Source organism: Mauremys reevesii, linkage group 6, assembly GCF_016161935.1.
Source record: "Mauremys reevesii isolate NIE-2019 linkage group 6, ASM1616193v1, whole genome shotgun sequence".
Taxonomy (NCBI): domain Eukaryota; kingdom Metazoa; phylum Chordata; order Testudines; family Geoemydidae; genus Mauremys; species Mauremys reevesii.
Genome location: NC_052628.1, coordinates 79,461,588 through 79,486,914, shown reverse-complemented (window position 1 = coordinate 79,486,914; position 25,327 = coordinate 79,461,588). Strand labels below are relative to the sequence as shown.

The 25,327-nt window shown below is 40.6% G+C and overlaps 1 long non-coding RNA gene across 1 annotated transcript; it reads right to left on the bottom strand.

The window, feature by feature from the left end:
• Positions 1-357: 357 nt before the first annotated feature.
• On the bottom strand, positions 358-24,679 carry LOC120407389. The gene is made up of 4 exons (XR_005599932.1): positions 24,317-24,679; positions 23,927-24,130; positions 1,932-2,007; positions 358-376 (listed from the first exon to the last, which is right to left on the bottom strand). It is a non-coding gene; the product is annotated as an uncharacterized LOC120407389 (long non-coding RNA).
• Between the last annotated feature and the right edge of the window lie 648 nt (positions 24,680-25,327).

Sequence of the window (25,327 nt, the reverse complement as noted above, 5' to 3'; positions counted from 1 at the left end):
AAACCCAAGCTGCCAGGGCTGAATCCCCATTCTGTCACTCTGAGTGCAGGAAGTGGGCACCCTCAAGGATTTTAAAAATTAATACTTGCCACTCCAGGCTTGTATTACACTCCCAAGGTTACAGCTTTTCTCTGACCTTTGCTTGGTAAACGATGCCACTACTCAAATGCAAAAAAACCCTTGGACTCAGGAAGGAGCACTTGGGAATTCCTCCCTGTGGGGTACCCTCAAGCCCTTTCACCCCCCCCTCCCTCTCCGGGGAAGAGCTGAGAGAGAAACCAAAGGAAATTAGCTGTTGCCACCAGTTAATCAAACAGCATATGCACAAACCTCTTAGGACACCAAAAATCCAATCCTGTTCTTAAAGGTACATTTTCTTAAAAACAAAAAGAAAGAAAATACATCTGGAACTTAGGCTTTTGCTAGAATTTTAAAAGAGCAATTCTAAAAATCAAGCACCCAAAATAGCTTTCTTGGGGGTTCATTTTAAAGATTACAAGCAAACAAAAGCATCTAGGGTTAGCACAGAGGAGTCCACAAGCCAATAAGAAATAACCCCAATTGAGTCTTTTTAGACATTCTCTAATTTTACTTGCATATCTGAGGCTCCAGATAAGTAGGTTCGAGGTATGAATTGATAATCTATAATCATACCTGGCTTAAAGCTGGTTACAGCATTACTGCCTGTGTCCCTGCAGCCCAGAGAACAACAGACAAAGGGAAAGTTTCTTTCCGGATTTTTAAAAGTTCTACCTTCTCACTGGCTCTTAGATCAGGTGCACACTCCTTTTCTTTTACCTGTGGGCTCGTTAACCCTTTACAGGTAAAGCAAGCAGAGAACAGACCAAGAGGGATTTTACAGCTGGCTGGCTGCGTGTCCATCAAAGGGAGCTACTCCTCGCCCCCCTCAACTCCCCCTTCATGTATCACACAAGCTTTGTAGGAACATATCAGTTTTGACAAAACTTTTGTTGGGATGGCATCTCAGGCAGGTGGTGGGGAGTGCAGAGAGAGAGAGCAATCTACCCCGGAATAGCCAATAACTCACAAATGTTCAGCCTTACCAGAACTATCTAGGTCTGAAAAATTGTACAAAAATTGCATAAGGAGAAAGCCTTTTTTGCTGTATGGGGTGAGGGGAGCAAAACTTGTTCACCATTCAAGCAAGAGATACTGAGAAGAGTCTGTCAGGGTAGTTCATTTTCAGGCCTGGTCAAAACCAGCCAAGGGTCTCTTTCCTATAATGAGCAAGTTTGGTTAATCGTCTAGGCTTGGAGAGTTGTATGATGAGGGTTTACATGAGGCAGTATGGACTTTATGGATCAAGCCCACAGCATATTCAACAACTGTGCAGGAAATAAAAGGAAGTTGTGTTGGAATGAATGCTGTGTGCAGAGTATAAAAATTTGGAAGCCATGGAATCTGGGTATTATAGAAGTATTCATTGGACTGTAAATGAGCAGCTGTGGCATTTATGAAATTTCATAAAGTTTAGAGTCTGTACATAGTAATGTTAATAAAACAAGGAGACCAATAATAAGGCTTTGGTGTATCAAAGCTGTGATTTCAATGGATTAATTCTATTAGAATCTGTAGCTGAGATGTGAATTTGTGACAATTTTCTATATGACCTGGTCTTTGATATTGTGCTCTGTTTTACCCCTTAGCCCCTTATCAAATTGGTATATCCTGAATGTGAATTAAACTAGTTTAAACTGCTGGGCAGATTACTGCAGTTTAACACAAAAAGCCTGATTAGCTGTGCCAAACCAACGGAGGTGATGACAACTTGTTAAAAATGGTAGCTGACAGTGGTATATACATTGTCACCAAGCATAATAGCATGAGGAGCAATCTCCTTTTAAAGTGCTGATTTGTGTGTGAGCAGGAGAAAGATCGCGGGGGAAGATAAAACAAAGAGGATTGCTCACATTTTATGTCTTACATTGTACAGTGTCTCTGTGAAGCAGCTTTAAGGAGGCCCTGTTTGGTATCCCCAACACCTTTCTGTAAGAACAAAGCAATTAGAAGAATTTGTAATGCATTACAGCATCTGCAGTCTGATTATATGGTTAATGACTTGGGCCAATGCTCATTTACTCACAAAGTTTTATCCTTTAGTGATATCTGGCATTTTGTTTCATGCCTCTCTAAAAGTTCATCTTCCCAAATAAAGGAAATTGGGCTGTGCAAATGTGTTAAAGTCAGCTGGACTTTATGCAAAATAGATGAGTGAAGCCTGATATTTTTATCATAAAATATTAGATATACTATTTTACAGAAGTATGTACTCCAGGACAATCTGTCCTAAGGAGCAAAGCCATTAGGCAACCCCTTTTATTAAACTGTCCCTTTCAAAGCAACACCAAAGTTATGGTCCATTAAAGTAAAATTGTACTGTTAAAACAACTGCCATTCACTGGGGTGCTGGGTGGCCACTTAAGACAGATGCCAACATTTATACATTCTGTGGCCAAGGAGGAATATAACGGTTGGGTGGAAACCAGGCACAACACTTTTTTAGACAAGTTTTCTTCATTGGTGCTGTGAAAATTTACACCAGGAAAATCTTCCCATGAGCTTTGTCTCTCTATTTAAGCTGTCTTAATATAACCTTGTAGATAAAAACCTTTTTATACAGCATATTGTCTAACTTGTGTAACATAACTAGGGCTGTCAAGCGATTAAAAAAATTAATTGCGACTAATCGCACTGTTAAACAATAATAGAATACCATTTATTTAAATATTTTGAATGTTTTTCTACATTTTCAAATGTATTGATTTCAATTACAACACAGAATACAAAGTGTACAGTGTTCACTTTATATTTTTTTATTACAAATATTTTCACTGTAAAAAACATAGTATATTTCAATTCACCTAATACAAGTACTGTACTGCAATGTCTTTATAATGAAAGTTGAACTTAAATGCAGAATTATGTATTTAAAAAATGCATTCAAAAATAAAACAATATAAAACTTTAGAATCTACAAGTCCACTCAGTCCTACTTAAGCCAATTGCTTCGACAAACAAGTTTGGTTACAATTTCAGGAGATAATGCTGCCCATATCTTGTTTACGATGTCACCTAAAAGTGAGAACAGGCATTCGTATGGCACTGTTGTAACCAGCATTGCAAGATATTTACGTGCTGGATGCGCTAAAGATTTATATGTCCCTTCATGCTTCAACCACCATTCCAGAAGGCATGCGTCTATGCTGATGATGGGTTCTGCTTGATAATGATCTAAAGCAGAGCGGACTGATGTATGTTCATTTTCATCATTTGGGGCAGATGCCACCAGCAGAAGGTTGATTTTCTTTTTTGGTGGTTCGGATTCAGTAGTTTCCGCATCAGAGTGTTGCTCTTTTAAGACATCTGAAAGCATTCTTCACTCCTCATCCATGCCAGATTTTTGGAAGTCACTTCAGATTCTTAAACCTTGGGTCGAGTGCTATATCTGTCCTTAGGAACCTCACACTGGTACCTTCTTTGTGTTTTGTGAAATCTACAGTGAAAGTGTTCTTAAAATGAACATGTGCTGGGTCATCATCCAAGACTGCTATAACATGAAATATATGGCAGAATGCAGATAAAACAGAACAGGAGACATACAATTCTCACCCAAGGAGTTCAGTCACAAATTTAATTAATGCATTATTTTTTTAACAAGCATCATCAGCATGGAAACATGTCCTCTGGAATGGTGGCCGAAACATGAAGGGGGATATGAATGTTTAACATATCTGGCATGTAAATACCTTGAAATGTGGGCTACAAAAATACCATGTGAATGCCTGTTCTCACTTTCAGGTGACATTGTAAATAAGAAGCAGTCAGCAGTATCCCCTGCAAATGTAAACAAACTTGTTTGTCTTAGCAATTGTCTGAATAAGAAGTAGGACCGAGTAGACTTGTAGGCTCTAAAATTTTACATTGTCTAGTTTTTGAGTGCAGTTATGTAACAAAAAAGACTACATTTGTAAGTTACTTTCACAATAGACAGAGTGCACTACAGTACTTGTATGAGGTGAATTGAAAAATGCTATTTATTTTGTTTACAAGTATTTGCACTGCAAAAATGATAAAAATTAATGATATAAAGTGAGCCTGTGCACTTTGTTTTCTGTTTGCAATAGAAACCAATATAATTTGAAAATGTAGAAAAACATCCAAAAAATTTAATAAATTTCAACTGGTATTCTATTTAACAGTATGATCAATTGTGATTAATTTTTTGAGTTAATTGCGTGAGTTAACTGCGATTAATTGACAGCCCTACTAATAACACAATCGCCAGAAAGGGCTTAACTACTCTGGTATTCACACTGATATTTTTTTGTTTACCTTCTAAGGCTGAAAGTCCATCAGGACTCATATTCTGCTATAGAATTAAAAAGGAATGGCTGGCTGTCTTTCTGTGCAATGACTTATGATTATTTTGTTAGAAGTAGGCAAAAATTAATAAAGCCATTGATTTGACAAATGTATCCTCCTCCTCCATTTTCAAACTATCCACAATTTCCCCACATTTATTTGCTTGGTCGTAATTCTTCACCAAATAATTCTGCAAACAAATGCCAGTTTGTAGCTTATCTACCAGTTGAGTGTGCTATAGTTATTCATTAATCTTTGTGGTAATTGTTCACCTTACTTGCAGATATTATTTCTGCTCTTTAATTAGAGGATAATGTAAGCTTTATATAATAGAGAAGAACCATAACAAATCAATTGCAGTTTTAACTATCTCAGGTAGAAGGAGAGGAAGGAGCACCGCCCTTTTTTCTTTTTCGAATAAAGAAAACCAGTTACTTATTCCCTTTAACGTCAAATACAAATGCAATGGTTTAATGGAGCTAAGTGGATTTTTAAACACCATGTGAGTTGAAACAGAAAATGTACTGAATTATTGGAGTTCCCTGAGAGAGTCTGTCAGCTGTATCTACTAGGTCACAGGTAAACTAGTCCATCTCTCACAGTGCTTCTTTCCTACATTCTGGTTACCATACAGTCTGCCTGATAAATATGTTGCATAGTTATAGTATATGTCAGCATAGTAAATGAATTCATTATATTTAACTCCAATACTTCTGGGAAAATGGTCCCTACCCTAGTTAACTTTAAAGAGTCATAACTCGTAACAGTATATTTTATATGATGATCATGCTATCAAAATTTTAAATAAAACACCAGTGTTACTCAAGTTAAAATGAAAATTTGCATTAGAGTAACTGCAAATAAGTTAATTCAAACTCAAGCATGTGTGAGGATATTGCATGTTGATAGAACGGTGTGTGTTCTTTCTAAAACAAAGAAGCATAATTATGATTCATAATGTAGCGTAGGTTTGCAGCATAAGGAAGGAACATGGAATGATCAAAGCTTCGGTTACAATGCTATATTACTTTGTGAAAATCCCCCCCAAGATATGAGAGAGATTGAAATTAATGAGGTGGAATGATTTCCTTTCATCTAATTCTGCTCTAAAAGCAATGCATCCACTCAGCAGGCGCTGCTTTATTTACTTTAAATGAATGCTCTCAGGGCTAGATCCTCTACCATAAGGATTCAGGTAACTTTTTCATAAAAAGTATCCAAAATGCAAAACACAGTTGTTATGAGATTTGCCTTTTATTCAAAGGTCACTGAAATCTGTGAAGGATCATTAATTGAGCTATAATGATCGGCATCATGTTAAAACCTAAATATCAGTTTATAGATTTAGGCAAAGATAAAAAGGGAAAGGGTGAAAAATCAGAGGAAAATTATCAATTTTTAAAAATTTGAAGTCATTTTAATTCAAGAGATTTCAGAAAGGAATGATTGTTTTAATTTCCTCAACATTTGTGTAAAAGTGTATCTGAAACGTTTATTTTAGAAATGTTGAATTTTTCTGTTTATATTTTCAGTTCTATTTATATTTATCCACCTAGTTCTTCCTCTTTCCACCTTTTTTTCCCCATTTTTGCTTGAAAAAATGACTCCTTTTTGTTTTTCCAATTTTATTTAAAAAAACTAATTGGGCGGGGGTGGAAATTGTATACATTTCTGAAGTAAGGAAAAGGCTGTTTTTAAACGGAGAAAATGTTAAAATAAATTTAAAAAATATATATATCAGCCAGCTGTAGCCAGAACACTTGGCCTTCTAGTCTCAGCTCTGCTATTGACTTACTGTATGAACTTGGACACATCTTTTGATTTTACTTGGTTTTGAAGTTCAGATATTTTAACATTTAGTAAACAAACAAGGAAATGAAACCAAACAGAAATGATAAATGTTTATGATGTAGTTGCTGAGGTTAAAGAAAAAAAGAAGTCTCTTTTAAAAATAATCAAGTCTCCACCAAACAAAATTAACTGTTTTAATTCTGTAATGGAGAGTTCCAATAAGACTTTTTACCATACTCTTCTTTTCTCACAAGATAGATCTCTTTGATTCAAGGTTTGACAATTCATTTGAGAATCTGATTCGAGACAAATCCCTTAACAATGAGGCTTATCATTCACCTAATTAGAATTGACAACAATTGATTTTTTTTGTTGTGTTTTGTTTTTTTTGTGTGTGGTGTCATTATCAAAATGAATTTTTGATATAACTGGATTTAGTAAAAAGTGTGGTGCCACTGTACTGCAGAACTCACACACATTAAGTATTATGTGGTCAGTGTATCATCTGAGACACTCATCCCTTTCTCCCTTTGGAATAAAGTAAAAGATTTTTTGGAAGAAAAATAGAGTATATTAAAACAGAATGTTGGTGATATCACTTAACATGGAAGACTGAGGCAGATTTTTATGCTGCATGCAAAAATATACATATTATCAATACTGAAGGCAAGATTTATTGTGGAAAATGTAGGCACAAGATTAGCCTTAGTTTAAAAACAAATTTGAAATTCAGATTCTATATGGGAAGAAAAACCTATGGAATTCATTGTATTGAGTAGGTTCGTATATAATTTCTTTTTAGAGTAGGGTTGTTTTTCTTCTCTTACTAATTTATTTGATGCTTATCACTTTAAGGAATTTGCTAGTTTTTGCTTTGGTGGCAGCAAAGTGCCCCATTCAGTGTTTCTTGCAGTATCAGCAATTGCAGTACAAACAACTAAGGTTTATTTTAGGGGATGATGACTGGATGATATCTTTTTGTAGCTGTATAAGCAAGGCTCTTCTACATTGCAGTACAAGCTTAGTTTTGCAGCTAGGTGTTCTTCGCCTAACTCAGAGCCAGTTAGTAATGATATACTGGCAAGATACTATGACTGCTCTGCTCCATTCTGTATGTCAGTGGCAAAGCAGTAACTGTTGCCATTTCAGAAATGGAGCAGGTGGGGAAGCTACACAGTACTGAAGAAGCATAAGACTAGCAACAAAAAATGGAAAAGAATGGGCCAGATTCTCAGGTGCATGTATAAACCAAGCACAGGAGCAGGGAGTGTACTGAATAAAGCAAGTGTGATGACATGACCTACTCCACAGCGAGTCTTAAATCAATTTCTGTCATTCTAAGGCCTGGTCTACACTAGGACTTTAATTCGAATTTAGCAGCGTTAATTCGAACTAACCGCTCAACCGTCCACACCAGGAAGCCATTTAATTCGAACTAGAGGGCTCTTTAGTTTGAATTTGGTACTCCACCCCGACAGGTGGAGTAACGCTAAATTCGACATGGCTAGCTCGAATTAGGCTAGGTGTGGATGCTAATCGAACTTAATAGCTCCGGGAGCTATCCCACACTGCACCAGTCTGTTGACGCTCTGGACAGCAGTCCGAGCTTCGATGCTCTAACCAGCCACACAGGAAACGACCCGGGAAAATTTGAATTCCTTTTCCTGTCTGGGCACTTTGAATCTGACGTCCTGGTTGGACATCGGGGCGAGCTCCGCAGCACCTGCAACGATGCAGAGCTCTCCAGCAGAGGAGTCCGGGCAATCCAAGAATAGAAAGAGGTCCCCAGCATGGACTGACCGGGAAGTCATGGATCTGATCGCTGTGTGGGGCGAGGAGTCTGTGCTCTCGGAGCTGCGCTCCAACAAGCGGAATGCAAAGACCTTCGAGAAGGTCTCCAAAGCCATGATAGACAAAGGATACAGCTGGGATGCGATGCAGTGCCGCGTGAAAGTCAAGGACCTGAGACAAGGTTACCAAAAAGTCAGAGCAGCAAACGGACGCTCCGGAGCACAGCCCCAGACATGCCGCTTCTACGAGGCACTGCATGCCATTCTCGGTGGGTCTGCCACCACTGCCCCACCAGTGACCGTGGACTCTGACGATGGCATAGTGTACCTGGACAGTTCCTCGGCGATGTTCGCCGATGGGGAAGATGAGGAAGGGTTTGTGGAGGACGGCACAGGCGACAGCGAACACAATACCGCTTGCCCTGACAGCCAGGATCTCTTCATCACCCTCACAGAGATCCCCTACCAACCCTCCCCGCCCGTTAACCCGGACTCAGAATCAGGGGAAGGATCAGGCGGTAAGTGCTACAAACAGGGAAACATTTATTTTTTTAAAAACAGGTATATAAAAATAGAAATACTATATAAAAAATTTAAAATCTCAAACTATAGAAAAAGTAGGTCCACACATATAGGAATAGAGCAATAATCCTCTTGGGACAGTTCAAAAAAGGTCTCAGAGAGCAGCTCGAAAAGCCTCCGCAGGAGGTTCCTGGGAGAGGTGCCTTGTTGGGTGCTCCGTGGAAGCACACTCTTCCGCGCCAGGACATCCTAATGTACATAGGAACCATCGCCTCCACCAGCATTGCTGCATATGGTCCTGGTCTGTGCAGGGCTTCCCTTAGCATCCGCTCTCTCTGACTCCGAGTGACCTGCCTCAGGGTGATGTCGTTCTGGACAGGCTGCATCTAAGTAGGGCAATTAGTGTATTGTTACTACTGTTAATGGTTTAAAATTAGGTTGCATAACAACGACCCTCGCTTAACAGCCACGTGCTGGAGGCCACAGAGAACAAGCATACATTGATCTTTCCCGTGCACTGGTGGGAGGGGCTGGAAAAGGCTCAGCCTTTCTGCTTTACAGATTGCCTTTAGCAGGAGAGCACAGCTATCCACTAAATGATAAGCATTATCTACTTTAAGGCTTACCAGGACTGTCTGCAAGACGGATTCAGCTGTCTCTCCCCGCTTGTCCGCTCTCCTGTGCAATGGCACCGCCAATGAGAGCGTATTCCGAAATCTCGAACTTGTCCTGAGATCTCGTGGAACTTGGTGCCCTGTATGGTCTTGTTCAGAGAAACTGACTACACTGTGTTCACTGTTCGCAAACATGTATCTGTTCAAGGAAATCACTTACTGTTTCCCATCACACAGCTTCTGCTCTTTCCCGGACTGCCCCGGCATCCCCCTCGCAGAGGCTGGCTCAGATTAGGCGGCGAAAGAAAAAGACTCGGGACGAGATGTTCGCGGAACTGATGGCCTGCTCCAGAGCCGAGGCGGCCCAGCAGAGCCACTGGAGGGAGACCCTCTCTCAGCAGCAGCGCTCACACAGCGAACGGGAGGACAGGTGGCGGCAGGAAGACCAGCAGGCGACTCAAACGCTGCTTGGGCTAATGAGGGAGCAAACGGACACGCTCCGGCGCCTTGTTGATGTTCTGCAGGACCGCAGGCAGGAGGAGAGAGCCCCCCTGCACTGTATCTGCAACCACTCTCCAACGCCAAGAAGTCCTGTCCCCCCCTCACCTAAAATTACAAGACGGAGGGGCTGTAGGGGCCGTGAGAACTGTCACTGCACCACAGCTGAGCGCTAATGTACCACACACCTCTGACGCTATAACTGTGTAGAAGCGCTTCCCTTACAGGATCACCCAGTCCCAAATCCAAGTTTCATCACCCCACTATGTAGTAGATTAATAAAAGCTGTTTGCTGTTGTTCACTCTTTCCGTCACGTCTTTCGTGTCACAAGACTGTGTGTATGTGGGGGGGGGGGCAGGGGATTTATAATTGCACGGGATAGCCTACATTAGCAGGGTACAGAGTATCGGGGGCAGGATCAACTGCAGGGCACACACAGACTGCAGTCAGTAGTCACCAGGGTCACTCTGTGTGGTGTATGCTGCCCCGGGTCATTCTGTGATGTGTACGCTTGTCCACGGTCCTAGCACCTGCCACCCCCTAATGTTAAGGCATGCTGCCCTTACCATGCACTTCCACCGTAGGCGCGATCCTCTCTGCTGCCCTGAGCCCCAACAAGAGCCCTCATCCACGGACAGATACTCACCCTTCCCCCACACCCATCACCCCTTCCTACGCCCAAACCCACAGCCCAGAGCCTGCATCCAAATCCCTATCCAAAGACGGCCCCGCTCGCCCCTTCCAGCAAACCCACCCCTACATGCACAACCACTTGAAACCGTCCCCACCCCAGAGACCTATGTAGGAGCAGGAGGCTGTCCGTCCTGTATTGTACAAGCGGTCTGTACATCAGTGCACACCGTACCCAGCACGGTATGTGTCCATGTTTCAAACCCAGAACAGAAATGCAAAGTAAAAGAAAGATTTATTAACAATAACTGTTCTGTTTAATTTGTTTTAAAACGTGTTTGGGAAGTGGGGGAAACTTGGAGAACGGGGTATGTAACTGCAGATCTCACTCAACACATAGAGACACAGGTCCAGGATCAGCGTCTCTTAAAATCAAGTGGAGAGTCATAGGTTAGCCTGCTCTCCGAGGAAACTTGCTTTCAAAGCCTCCCGGATACACAGCGCTTCCCGCTGGGATATTCTTTCGGCACGGGTGTCTGGCTGAGCGTAAACAGCAGCCAGGCGATTTGCCTCAACCTCCCATCCGGCCAAAAAGGTCTCGCCCTTGCTCTCACAGACATTGTGGAGCACACAGCAAGCAGCAATAACTATGGGGATATTCTTTTCGCTGATGTCCGAGCGAGTCAGTAAGCTCCGCCACCTCCCCTTGAGACGTCCGAAAGCACACTCCACCACCATTCTGCACTTGCTCAGCCGGTAGATGAAGAGTTCCTTCTCACTGTCCAAGGCGCCTGTATAGGGCTTCATGAGCCAGGGCATTAGCGGGTAGGCTGGGTCCCCGAGGATCACTGTAGGCATCTGCACATCCCCAACCGTTATTTTGTGGTCCGGGAAGAAAGTTCCTGCCTGGAGGCGTCTAAACAGACCAGAGTTCCTGAACACACGCGCGTCATGAACCTTGCCCGCCCACCCGACGAAGATGTTGGTAAAACGTCCCCTATGGTCCACCAGTGCTTGCAGCACCATTGAAAAGTAGCCCTTTCGGTTAATAAACTGGCTGGCCTGGTGGGCTGGTGCCAGGATAGGGATGTGAGTCCCATCTATAGCCCCACTGCAGTTTGGGAATCCCATCGCGGCGAAGCCATCTATGACGACCTGGACGTTTCCGAGAGTCACTACCTTTGAGAGCAGTTGCTCAACGATTGCGTGGGCTACTTGAATCACAGCAACCCCCACGGTAGATTTGCCCACGCCAAAGTGGTTCGCTACTGACCGGTAGCTGTCTGGCGTGGCAAGTTTCCAGATGGCTATGGCCACTCGCTTCTGCACACTCAGGGCTGCTCGCATCCGGGTGTCCTGGCGCTTCAGGGCAGGGGCCAGCAAGTCACACAGTTCAAGGAAAGTGCCCTTACGCATCCTGAAGTTTCGCAGCCACTCTGTTTCATCCCAGACCTGCAGCACTATGCGGTCCCACCAGTCCGTGCTTGTTTCCCGGGCCCAGAATCGCCGTTCCACACCATGAACTTGACCAATTGCCACCATGATCTCCACTGCCCGGCGTACCCTGCTTTCTGAGAGGTCTGCGCCACTCTCCTCACCGCGCTGCCGGAGCCTCCTCGCCCGATTTCTCAGCAGCTGACCGTGGAAGAGGTGGACGATAAGGTGCGAGGAGTTGACAACGGCCATAAGTGCAGCGATGATCGCAGCGGGCTCCATGATCGCAGTGCTGTGGCGTCCGCGCTGTCACTGACCAGAAAAGTGCGCGAACAGATTTCCCGCTGGCGCTTTCAGGGAGGGAGGGCGTGATTGACGGTTCGATGACGACAGTTACCCAAAACCACCCTCGACACATTTTTTCCCCCAGCAGGCATTGGGAGCTCTACCCAGCATTCCAATGGGCAGCGGGGACTGCGGGAACTGTGAGATAGCTTCCCACAGTGCACCGCTTCCAAAGTCGATGCCGGCCCTGTTAATGTGGATTCAGAAATTCGAATTAGTGTCCTTAGTGTGGATACACAAATTCGACTTCATAAGGTCGAATCCACAAATTCGACTTAAGTAGATTCGAAATAGTCTTGTAGTGTAGACAAGGCCTAAGCCAACATTATGTCCCTTTCAAAGGAGACTTTCTATATATGTCCCTTTCAGTCTGCCATAGGGGAAGATACATTCCACAGCCACAGCCCTTCAGCCTCCCATGCTACATCATCCCAAGAGAAAGGTCCCTGTTCTAAAATAAACCATGTGCTTTCTCTGGACCCAAATGATACACCAGAGTTCCTTTTAGAGGGAGTTGAGGGTGGCTGGAGAGATTGCCATATTACACCTGATGGCTCCACACCCCATACTACTGATTCCTGTATAACCTCTCTCCACTTTGGCCCTCCACAATGCAAAACACTTTACAAGCTTTGGGTCCAATCAGTCATTGCTATATTCATGCAGCTCCCATTCTATAGCCAGAATATTATTCCCTATGTTACTTTGCCCATCATGGGCATGTAAAAGTTATTGAGGTGGTATGTAGTGTCTCTTTAATAGCACACAGCAGCAGCTGAGGACAAGAAATGAAGCATACTATGTTCAAATGAAAGACAGGGACAACTGAAGGAGGCAGATGTAATTACCCAGACTGGAATTTGGCCAATCCTACGAGTTAACATTTTTATATTAAACAATATGATTTAAAATAAGATGTGGCAAGGTGGTACGCTGCTCTTCAGTAGCTTTTTCTTCTCATTCCTTTTGATAATGCAGCTGCTGAAACCATTGTGACTTTTAAAAAAAATATATACATTTGTAGGAGCTGGGTAAATAACAGGAGTAAATGATATTTGATTTAAAAAAATCATAAAACAATTTGAATACTATTTAGCCAGCATTAATATTTCTACCTTTTCAATATTTCTTCCTTTTTTGTGGAGATATATATATGGTATAGATCTCACAAACTGTAATAGTTTTATCCCATTGTATTTGCATTCATTTATGTACATTTCAGGCCAAGAGTCTGGCGTCACTTGAAAGAACTGGGATCAATAAAAATAGCAGCATTTCTCTGCATAGTAACCGATATATGGGGCTAAACTGTAATTTGGCACTACATCTTCTGATTGATTGTAGTATTCAGTTACACCCGTTCCCCTTTCTTCTTAATCTGTACCTGCTTTGGATTTGGCTGGTTGTGGTCACTTATTTGCAAGGTTCGCAGTATAGACGTCAGTACTCATTATACCATTCATTGAATTTTTTCCAGTATCAGCTTGTCTTCCTGTTCTTGTCTCTAGTAAGGTGTTTTGGGGCAGATCCAGTCATGGCTATTAAGCTATGGCAGACAGAGTTGCTGACTCTTACTTCATTGCTGATGCACACCTTGAAATATCATATATTTTGATGACTATGTATAAAAAAAAAAAAAACCTAAGTGGACAAATAGGACACTAATCATGCTGATATTTTACAACTTTCATTTTGCAAAAGGAATGCTTTCTTGTGTCTCATCAGTATTATCTTTTTCCATAAATCATCCCGCCTTTACATATTCTGTTTGTTTCAGTTTACTATTTTACTGTGTGCCCCATTCTCAAAAGACATCTTAAGAGGTTGACCAGGGCCCATATTTGGATGCTCAAATAAGCACTTAAGCATGTAATTAGTAGACACTGAGGTAGATACAAGTTAAATTGTCATAATAAATAAAAAGTGCATTAGTTATCTATTAATTTGAACATACAAGTATGAGATCTGTCTGTCTTAGGTTTTTATTATTTTTCACTGTGTGCATTACTTTAGCTCCTAGAGAGCCTTCTGTGGTACCCAACATCTTGGGAACTAAGCACGGTCCCAATAAAGCACCCATGTTTGTAAGTTGAGTTCTCTGTGTTTACATGCGTGGTGGGCACAAGCAGTGTCATTTGTACTGTTATATTGAGAAGATGTGGAAGTTCTGTTTACAGAGAATTTTTTAAAGTTCAGCTGTTTATCCAAAGCTTCTCTGAACACCTTTGAGCCTCTCTTTTCTGGAGATGAATCTGGAAATCTTGTAAAATGTGGCTTCCCAGGTAATTTTTTCTAGTACTACCTGGTTTCAACTGTGTTGAAAACATCACAAGAATACCCCCTTCTGTGGGATTTTGTTTCACTGCTACAGTCCTGGCTGAAAATTAAGTTGTCATGGGATAAAAGGGAAGGTCCTTTCATGGATTGAGAACTGGTTAAAAGACAGGGAACAAAGGGTAGGAATGAATGGTAAATTCTCAGAATGGAGAGGGGTAACTAGTGGTGTTCCCCAAGGGTCAGTCCTAGGACCAATCCTATTCAGTTTATTCATAAATGATCTGGAGAAAGGGGTAAACAGTGAGGTGGCAAAGTTTGCAGATGATACTAAACTGCTCAAGATAGTTAAGACCAAAGCAGATTGTGAAAAACTTCAGAAAGATTTCACAAAACTAAGTGATTGGGCAACAAAATAGCAAATGAAATTTAATATGGATAAATGTAAAGTAATGCACATTGGAAAAAATAACCCCAACTATACATACAATATGATGGGGGCTAATTTAGCTACAACTAATCAGGAAATAAATCTTGGAGTCCTCGTGGATAGTTCTCTGAAGACGTCCATGCAGTGTGCAGCGGCAGTCAAAAAAGCAAACAGGATGTTCGGAATCATTAAAAAAGAGAGAGAGAATATCTTATTGCCATTATATAAATCCACGGTACGTCTACATCTTGAATACTGCATACAGATGTGGTCTCCTCACCTCAAAAAAGATATGCTGGAATTAGAAAAGGTTCAGAGAAGGGCAACTAAAATGATTAGGGGGTTGGAATGGGTCCCATATGAAGAGAGATTAAAGAGGCTAGGACTTTTCAGCTTGGAAAAGAGGAGACTAAGGGGGGGTGGTATGATAGAGATACATAAAATTATGAGTGGTGTGCAGAAAACGAATAAGGAAGTTATTTACTTGTTCCTATAATATAAGAACTAGGGGCCTCCAAATGAAATTAATGGGCAGCAGGTTTAAAACAAAAGGAAGTTCTTCACATAGCGCACAGTCAAACTGTGGAACTCCTTGCCTAAGGAGATTGTGAAAGCTAGGACTATAACAGGGTTTAAAAGAGAACCCCCATGAATATCTAGTTAAGTCCATTAATAGCTATTAGCCAGGATGGGTAAGGAATGGTGTCCCTAGCCTGTTTGTTTGTCAGAGGGTGGAGATGGATGGCTGGAGAAAGATCACTTGTTAGATTCACTCCCTCTGGGGCACCTAGCATTGGCCATTGTCGGCAGACAGGATGCTGGGCAGGATGGACCCTTGGTCTGACCCAGTATGGCTGTTCTTATGTTCTAAACCAGGAAGTGGAATTATGTGAAAATAAAAATGGCCTCTAGGAGCCGTGGTCTGAAAGATGGGTGTTGGCTGATGGTAGGGGAGAGGGACCCTCATGGAGAATTATAGAGCTTGCTGTCTTGAAGCCTGCAAGAGAAGGGAAGGGACTAGGCACAGAGAAAGAAGACAACCACTTGCGGGCAGACACTCATAGTTGATCGAAGAGAGAGAAGGGGGTCCTGGGTGTGGTGGTGGGGAGAGAGAAATCCTTGGCTGGGCCTAAGAAGCATATAGCACAACTAAGTTTGGAAAAGTTGCTTTTAAACCATCTTTGAACTCCTTTGCTCCTGGGCTGGGTGTGCATCAGGCCAACCCCCTTATGAAATGTTGCTGCTTTCACTTACACTGGCTGCCAGTGGCCCCCAAAGGCACCTGGGGATCAATAGGATGCAGAGACCCTGGCCAAGAGGAGCTAGTGCACCATCTCTATGCCACCAAAGGATCCCCCTACACAGGAGCAATTCCTCCCACCAGCTACACTGGCTTTGGGGCCAGTATGCATTAAGAGAGTTGTATGAAGCAGCCATCACATTGGGGACAGTCTGGCCTGGGTTCAGAGTTACACAAAATGGACTAAAAATGTGGGAGATGCATCTAGCTGTAAGAGAAACAGCCTAAGATCTTTCTTTTCTGTTTTCATGCCACTATTTTCTTGGATGGGTTGTACCACCCCTAGATAAAATTAAGTTTCCACTTTTCTCTTTCCAGTGAGCTGTAACACATTTTAAGTAGAAAGAATTATCTGTTTAACAATGACAGCCATTAATCCTGAATAACGTTTGCCTAATTATTCAAATAAGAAGTAACGGCTTATATATAAGTGTCTATAGCACAGTCCAATCAGTAAAATCTACCCTTGTAAATAATTCTGTAATTGAACTGAGGGCAGTAATAGCCCACGTTTAAAATAATAAAATGCTAGGGGAAGCTATTCAGCTCTCAATAAGTGAGTGAAAGCTAGCATTACTGAGACAGTCAAAAGAGACTGTGTTTTGAAATGTGATCTTGGAAAAATCCATACTTTCTGGCTATGGGCAGGGATCCAATTGTACTTTAAGAAAGTCTGAGCATGATTATATGCTTTGTGGATATTGCTTTAATCTATACTGTGTATCTTGTTCTGAATTCTGTGCTGAAAATAAACCACACAGCAGTCAGGAGGCCTAAGAAACAACACTTACAGGATGTGTGATCACTTTAGTTGTTATGAAAGAGCCATATAGACATGAGTAGCATAAAAATAATGTACAGTACAAAGCAATTGATATGACACAGGATGTGAGCAGCTCAGAGCAAACTTCAAAATTAAAGAAGAATGCATGTAGTTTGCCACATGAAAAGGGAAAGATTAAACTAAAAACCCAAGCAGCTTCCATAATATGACCCACATCCAATTTGCATCCAGATGAAGTAATTTGGCTGGGTAAGTCCATCAGATAAGAGGAACAAATCCTTCCTTGTAAGTTACTGGTTCTAGTAGCTACTGTGGCCCTAGCATCCCCTTCACAAAGGGATTAGGAAAAGAACTAGTGGAGCCTCCAGCCCCATCACAAATTAGCCCACCTCACACAACTGCTACTTGTCAGATCATGGGATGGTCTGACAAAGGGTTAATTCCTTGTTTCTTCCTCTAGATGGCAGATGTTGCTTTGTGCCCCTAAAACTCTGTCCTCATCAGTAGCCATTAGGCATTACTTAGAGTCTAAGCTCTTTCTAGTTGTATGTTTGTTCATTACCTAGCATGGTTGTGTCCTGATTCCTGATTGATGGCTTCTATGTGCTACTGATAATGAATATAATTAATAATGGCTCACAGTTCTGTCAGCAATACAACTTCTGGGAAAGGACTCCTTCAATTGCCCTTTTGACTGAAATTTGAAAATGTAGCAGACTCCAGGCAACCCTTCCTTTACTATCTCTTGTTAGAGGTTGAAATGTCCTTTCACCTCTCCAGGCAGTCATATGCTATGAGAATCAGTGGCATATTCATTATATCTTTAGAACTGATTTTTAGACCAATGATGCTCAGTATGTTGAAGTGGTCTGCTTGTTTGTTTTGTTTTAGTTTTTTTTCCTGCAACATTTAGCATTCCTCTCTCTCTCTCTTTCTGTTTTCTTATAACATTGCTATACAATTTTATTCTTCTTCCTTATTTACTCCCTTCAGATCTGAACTGGAAGTCTGGACATTTTTTCCTCCAGGTTAACTCTTTGATGCCTGGTCTGACATTTAAAATAAAATTTTACAGTATGGAACATCAACATCTACTAATTGGTAGACATGCAATCTTCTGCTTAAGGTAGGGGGAAAAAGCCCTAAAAATCATCCCCTTGTGGCATCATGTTTCTACAATACTGTTTTTTTAAACTTATTTGGTTGTTTGTATAACTTTAGCATGAAGGCTAGTATATAGTGAGTGACTAAATGTCAGATTGCAATTGGCAAGATTTAATGGAATACTTCCAAATATAATGTTTGTTTTAGTGAGGGGGTTATCAAAGACCCTGTCCCCCCCACTCCTCCATCTGTCATCAGTGTACAATTTATTGACGCGTTACTCCAGCACATATTCCAACATCTTAGTGTCCAGTCTTCAGGCAATTCTAAAGAGAAATATTGACCCAACTTTTATCTATTTAAAAAAAAATCCCTACTGCATCTTTAATTCATTGTCTTATTTTAGAAAATAGCAAGATATCTCCAGTAATCTTATGCATGGGGAAGTGAAGTTATTTTGAAATGTAGTGAAAATCTCACCTAAGCTTATCTTAGAATCTGTGAATTCTCAGCTACGTTGACAATTTGTATAAGGAAACTTGTTAAATGAATTACTAAGTTGCCTGTTGCAAGTGTATTGCTAGCAATTTATTGGGAGAGTCATAAATTGGTGAAAAACGCATGAACTTGGTATCTCTTAGTCTTCTGTGTAATAAGCACTTTTTTTACAACATTATCAGCATTAGAGAATTACACTATTACTCCAACATTTCTCTCCTGTGTGCCTCCTTTCATGTACAATCCTGTAATCCAACATCTTTAACTCTCGAATTATGTGGATGTTTGATTAATAGGTTAATTGGTGATGGTAATGAATTCTGCTATGAAATATTTGTTTTCTCATTTACAATGAGATTGCCTAATAGCTTTAAAGGGGAGCACTTAGGTTGATTACCATCACAGAATGAATGGAAGCTGCACTTGCCTATGAATGAACACTATTGCATGTTTAAAAATTGAAAGCCTGAAGTCAAATGCATTAAAAAGGACAAGAGAAGTGCATATCTGACTGAATTTTTATTGACTATGGATTCTTTTTTAATTTTTCTTCCATAAATTGAGAAATGGGTGGGCAGATAGTTTTAATAAAGAACATGCATCTATAGGTCAGCCCACTCGCTCGCTCCTTTTTTGTATAAAAATTCTCTTAGTAACCATAAGATGAATAATGTGGAAGAAAATAGTCATTCACTTTTGCATTCCATCAACTTTTGGGTGTGTTTATGCTCGTAAAAATTACACCAGGTGGAACAAAAGTCAAGATTTCAAAGGAAAGGCATCATACCAACATATTCTACCCTTTAGGAAACAAATCAAACCTCCTTTTTCCATAACCATGTTTGCAAAAAGAGTCATGTTAGCAGGTTGCTGGCTGTTCCAATTAAATGAAAAAAAAAACTAGGAGAAAGTCATGTAAATGAGCTAAATTAGTCATCTCCAACTGAGCTAACTTTAATTAAGAAATAAGGGCCCAATTCAGTGTCCACTGAAATCAGGGAAAAGATGGCTATTGACTTTAATGAGCAGTAGATTGGGACATACTTTTTCAGTGCATGTCAAATGAGTCAGAGAGACAAGGTGGGTGAGGTAATAAATTTTATTGAACCAACTTCTTTTGGTGAGAGACATGAGTTTTTTGAGCTTACACAGAGTTCTCCAGTCATGGAAATTTGTACATGGAAAGCTTGTACATTATTATTTCTGAAAATAGTTTTAAATGTTTGCATTTACAGTCCCCAACTCTTTCAAATCTGTAAATCCATGGGCCAAAACTAGGAGCAAATATTGCACCTTAGTGATATATGTCAAATGATTAAGTAGATTCACCCATTAGGGTGCATCAAAAGTTGGTTGTGGTTTTCAAAACAATAATTACAACCAAATAAACAGGCACTCTTTATTCCATTTTCAGGTGCGACAACACATTTTGTGTGTAAATAAGTTCAAGTTTTTGAAAATTTAGATCCAAAAGTACTAATCTGCATACCTGTTTTCTATAATATTGTGTCATCCTCCCAGAGGCAGTGGTGGTGAACTTTATTGGTGGACAGCAGAACAATGGATATGAAAGTTGTAGACTACTATATTTTGTATCATCATCATCATCTGTGTTTCCATTCATAGTGAGTTTCTGCAAATTAAACATTTTGAAGGGTTTCCCCCCCATCCAGGTTATACCCAGACAGTCTGGTTTTTGGCTTCTGTGTCCAGGTGTCATCAGTTGTTTTGATTTTGACATGACAATGCAAATTATAGGAGAGGTATTAATAGTTATATTCTGTCAGATCATCATAATGCATGTAAAAGGGTTTTGGAGAAACCAAACTTAAAATATATGGGTAATAGTTATTATGTTCGTGTGATATACTTGCTAATCCTTTAAAAATAGTTGATTGGCTAATTTTGGGTGCTAATATTAGATTTGTTGTGTGTCACAGAAATCCATGATAGATCACATCTTTTGCCTGACATTTAGCATTATATTCTGATGCTCAAAACCCTCTGCGTATGTCAGATTGTATCAGATTTTCTTATGACACGATGCCATATAATTGAGTATGGCATGTCTTAAAGTGATATTATTTTTCAGCCAACATTTGAAAAAATGTATTCCCTCATCTGTCAGCAACAGGCTCTTGAAAAATCACAAGTGCTATAGAGTTATGGATTACATGATTTTCATACAAATAATTCTAAGTTAAAGTAAGGTATTACACTAGCAATGAGAGATTACAATTTAGATCATGGTCCCATTGTTCTGGGTGCTGTCAGCGGCGGCTCCAGGCACCAGCGCTCCAAGCGCATGCCTGGGGCGGCAAGCCGCGGGGGCAGCCTACTGGTCCCTGCGAGGGCGGCAGTCAGGCAGCCTTCAGCGGCTTGCCTGCGGGAGGTCCACGGGTCCCGCTGCTTCAACGGCAATTCGGCGGTGGGTACGCCGAAGCCACGGGACCGGCGGACCTCCCGCAGGCAAACCGCCGAAGGCAGCCTGCCTGCCGTGCTTGGGGCGGCAAAAAAGCTAGAGCTGCCCCTGGGTGCTGTACATAATTAGAATAAGAGACAGTCCCTATGCCAGTGTGCTTTGCACAGCCTTGAAGGAGAGGATCCTTTGTTTGGCAAGTGGGAAGAAAGGGGTCATGGCCTGTCCTTTAAAGGTCCCCCCCCCCCGTCTCTTAGGTTAGGAAGGAAAATGTTTCACCTGAGCTAGGGACTGACTGGAAGGGGCTCAGGTAGACTACAGGCCACCAACATCTCTTCACCATGAGGAGAGAGAGAGAGTATACATGCAGCTTCAATAGGAAAAGACTGAGAGAGCACCAACCCAGAACACCTTATTGCCCAGTGGTCAGGACACTCGCCTGCAATCTGGGAGACAGACAGGATCTGAACCCAAGTCTTCTAATCTGGAGTGAGTGCTCTGCTTACTGGGCAGCACCACCACAAACTCTTCCAGCTGTACTTTGTGCTGGGCCCAATATGTTAGGTAGCCTCTGAAAATGCCTACTAGACTGGGCCCTGCAGGTGAGATAGATAGGGCAATGCGTAGTTTGAGGATCCCACCGGGGCTTAGGTATGAGCTAGTTGCCTAGGTGTCTGAATTTAGGTGGCTGAGTGTATGTCCAGTGGTAAGCACCTAATGGACTTTATCAGTGGAAATGTAGGCACTGAGGGAATTTAGGCACCTACAGTTTTAGGTGGGGTTTTGAAGATCTAAATTTTGCATTTGGCAATTTAGAGTGGAAGTTAGGCACCTAAATCCCTTTGTTAATCCAGCCCACAGAGACTAAAGCCATATCTACACTACAGCCTATGTCGGCATAATTTATGTCACTCAGTGTGTGAAAAAACCACCGCCTGAGCGACATAAGTTACACCAACATAGGCACTTGTGTGCACAGCGCTATGTTGGTGGGAGAGTTTCTCCCGTTGACATAGGTTCTGTCATTCGCGGAGGTTTTATTATGCTGACGGGAGAGCTCTCTTGTTGGCATAGAGTATCTTCACCAGGTACAGCTGCGCCACTGCAGTGCGGTACATGTAGACTTGCCCAAGGTGTCACACAGAGTCTGTGGTAGATCTGGGAATTGAACTGAATCTCCTGAGTCCAGGTCTAGTGCTTTAGAAGGCCATGCTTCCTCTCTAACTTATTCCGTGTCTGTGTTCTGGTTTCTACTAAAATAGCAGCCCCTGTTGCTTTGTATCAGCACTTCAGAAAGCAAAATCATTTTCAAGATTTAAAATCACTGTTCATAGGTGGGGATAATAAGGTTGTGTGTTTTGTGTGTGTGCACACACGTTGTCAGATCAATACAGTAACAGAGAATAGCCCAGTTGTAGTGAGCAATTGGATGCCAAAAATGAATGTTGGCAACAATGAGAGAGGAAGGGCAGAAAGGGGAAAGAAGAAAAGAATTCTTACACCTTTTAATGTGGTCTGTGTCTTCTGACTTATGTTACCGGAAAAGACAAAGCAGTTCAGACAGAAGCCATTATGACTAGGAAGGTAGATGTATGTGGGCTGTGGGTAGTTAAAGGAAGGTAGCTGAGATTGGGAAGGGGAGCTGATGATTGAAACATTGCTGAGCAATTGAATAATGTAACTATTTCCTTGTTTTTACAGTTTGCGTTGGTGGATTATGCATTGTAGCAATCCTAACTCAAACTTGCAGTGTTTTTCTGTGTGAGAATAAATGTTCAAACTGGCACTTTAAAAGATGTTAACAACACATGATTCTTTCAGTAATGATAATTAATAATGTGTATTTGTAAATAATCTTTCATCTAGAATGATTCCAAAGACTATCACATATACACAGATGGTTCACTAAACCTGCTACTGAAATTCCTTTACCGAGGTCTAAAAGTCAGCTACTTACAGCGTAGAGCAACTGCACAGTGAAGAAGTGAATTTAGATAGATATAATTACTCTAGCTGCAATTTGTGTAGGATACCAGGGCAACTCTTGCAAAAAGTCCCGTAGGCTTTTCAACACCAAAGTACGCTGTATGCTTACGTCATATGTAGAAGGCGGCACTGGTAACAGCAGCGCTATTCAACACTAGTGCTTAAGCATTGGTTCCATACTAATTAAATGGCCACCTAATGCATCAGCAACATTGCGCCTTGATTTTTAAGTCTTTAGAAACATATTAATGAAACAGCATCCGATCGTGGAATGTTGATCAATATTTACAGTTGTCTGTCTTTAAGACCAATACTGTTCTCAGAGTGCTGTATGTGATATTTGGTATTTGAATGGTATTTTACAAAATATTGCTCTGCTGTCTGAATCACTAGCCAAAACCACTGAATTAAAAGCACAGGTCTGATTAATCTGAGGTATTCCAAGAAAATCAGATAATATAAAGCCAGAAAAAAAGTAATTTCTGTTTTCCTAGGCACTCTGATAAAAGTGCATATGAAAACTAGAACCTTTGAAAACTCTGTAAGAACTGTTTACATTCATTGTTTTGACCTTGAATCCAGAATATCTCACCAGCTTTGTGGTGGCATACAAAATTAGAAAGTGTTCTGGCAATATAAAAGAACACTGACACTAACTCCTTGTGAATTTCACAAGAGCTAATATTATGGATATTAAATGCAATAATAACTATAATAGTTAACACTGAGAAACCTCCACGATGGTCAGCAGTTATAAAACTCATTTTACTGTCTCTTCAATGTCATATAAATAATTGCCTGCTTCTCTAAGCATCAATAATATTTAGTGGAATGTACGTTGTAGATTTTCTGTGTTTCATTGCAAGTTAACAGAATGGTATTAATCTATGCTTTCTTATAAAGAACTGGTATCATATATTTAAGCTGTTTCTAGGCAATGGATCATCGTATAATTAAGTATCCGATTTCAGGCTATATGTATTTTACAGTTTTAAAAGACACTGGCAATTTAATCATGCACAATAATTAAAAGTAAGGGGCATACACAATAAATATACGCATGGGCAAGAATTTATGTATTGTACTAATTATGAGAGGTTAAAAAAAAATCCAGCTACTGTACCTGCTTTGGTGATATTTGAGCATTGTCCACCTGAAGATATTTGCCCAACAGCTACAACTTCTGTGGAATAGGGTACATTTGGAAAGCGAGTGCCCGTGATCGGAAGAGTAAGACTATATCAGAATGCAACCCTTTCCTTTACACCAAACTGTGTTCCACTTCAACCTTGCTTTTTCAAGAGTTTTCCTTTTAAAGCTTGGTTTGCTGTAGAATTAATAAAACCAATATTTGACTCAAATCCTTAATTTTCCAATTAACAAAGAAAAATATTAAATCTTGATGCCCTCCAGCTTTCCTGGTGTGTTTCCCATAGATATATCTAAGTTTTAAAAATGTTAAACTACTGGCAAGGAATGGTGGTGTAATTCATCAACTTTCAATATAAATTACCTTTTAAAAAAATCCATTGTTACAGTTGAAGCAGCAGACCTCTGGAATGAAAGCCATGAGCTTTCCCTTTTTATCAGGCAAGGCACAGTGCTTACTCTTCCCTCTGAATCCTACCTGTAATAGTTATATTGTCAGTATGACATTAATGTAATGTATAGAATGTTGAGGTTTTCCTTCATTTGAACATGCACTGTGTTTCAGGAAAAACAGCTCTTCTATCCATTCCAGTGTGTAACAAATTTGTATTAAATAAGATGTCCAAAGCCATCTTATTTGCCCCCTAAGTGGCAGTACAGGAGATAACAAAAAGGCCTGAAAGGTAATCCTAGGCCAGATGCAGTTCCTCTGTGAAGATGATGAAGTCAAGCATTAAAAATACAATGAATCACAGTTCCTCCTGCCCACACTGTTATCACCATAGCAACTACTGTTGCCAGGTGGGGATTTTTCTCATACATCATAGTCACTATGTCCAGTTTAAGTAGGTCAGAAAAATGTCCCTAATGAAAGTCTGAACAATTTTTTTTCTGAAATGACTTCTCGTATTAATTATATAATATGCTATCATTGTTTTATATAAGAGACCACATCCTATAGAGTACCAAATATATGAAATCTTTGCCTTTTTAAAACCATATTTTGGAAGGTAACTTTTATAATTAGTGCTATAGCAATGGTGCAGTGTTAAGGTCTAATGCTGTAGGATGCTATGGTACTTAAAATAATATTCAGGGTGTCATAAATAGAACTATGCAAATAACTTATTTTTTGGTGAAACAAAAGTTGATAAAATTGTTTCAGGTTGAATTAAATGTTGTTTTTTCACCCAAAACTAAATATTTTATTTTATTTTTTATTTTTTAAAAAATCTTTAATAAAATCAGGGTAATTGTGAAACAAAAAGGCATTTCAGATTGAAATATTTCCAATATGTCCCAATGAAACATTTATATGTTTTGGAATGTTTTGTTGTCTTTTCAGCCAAAAGAATTCAGTGAATTTGAGTTGACT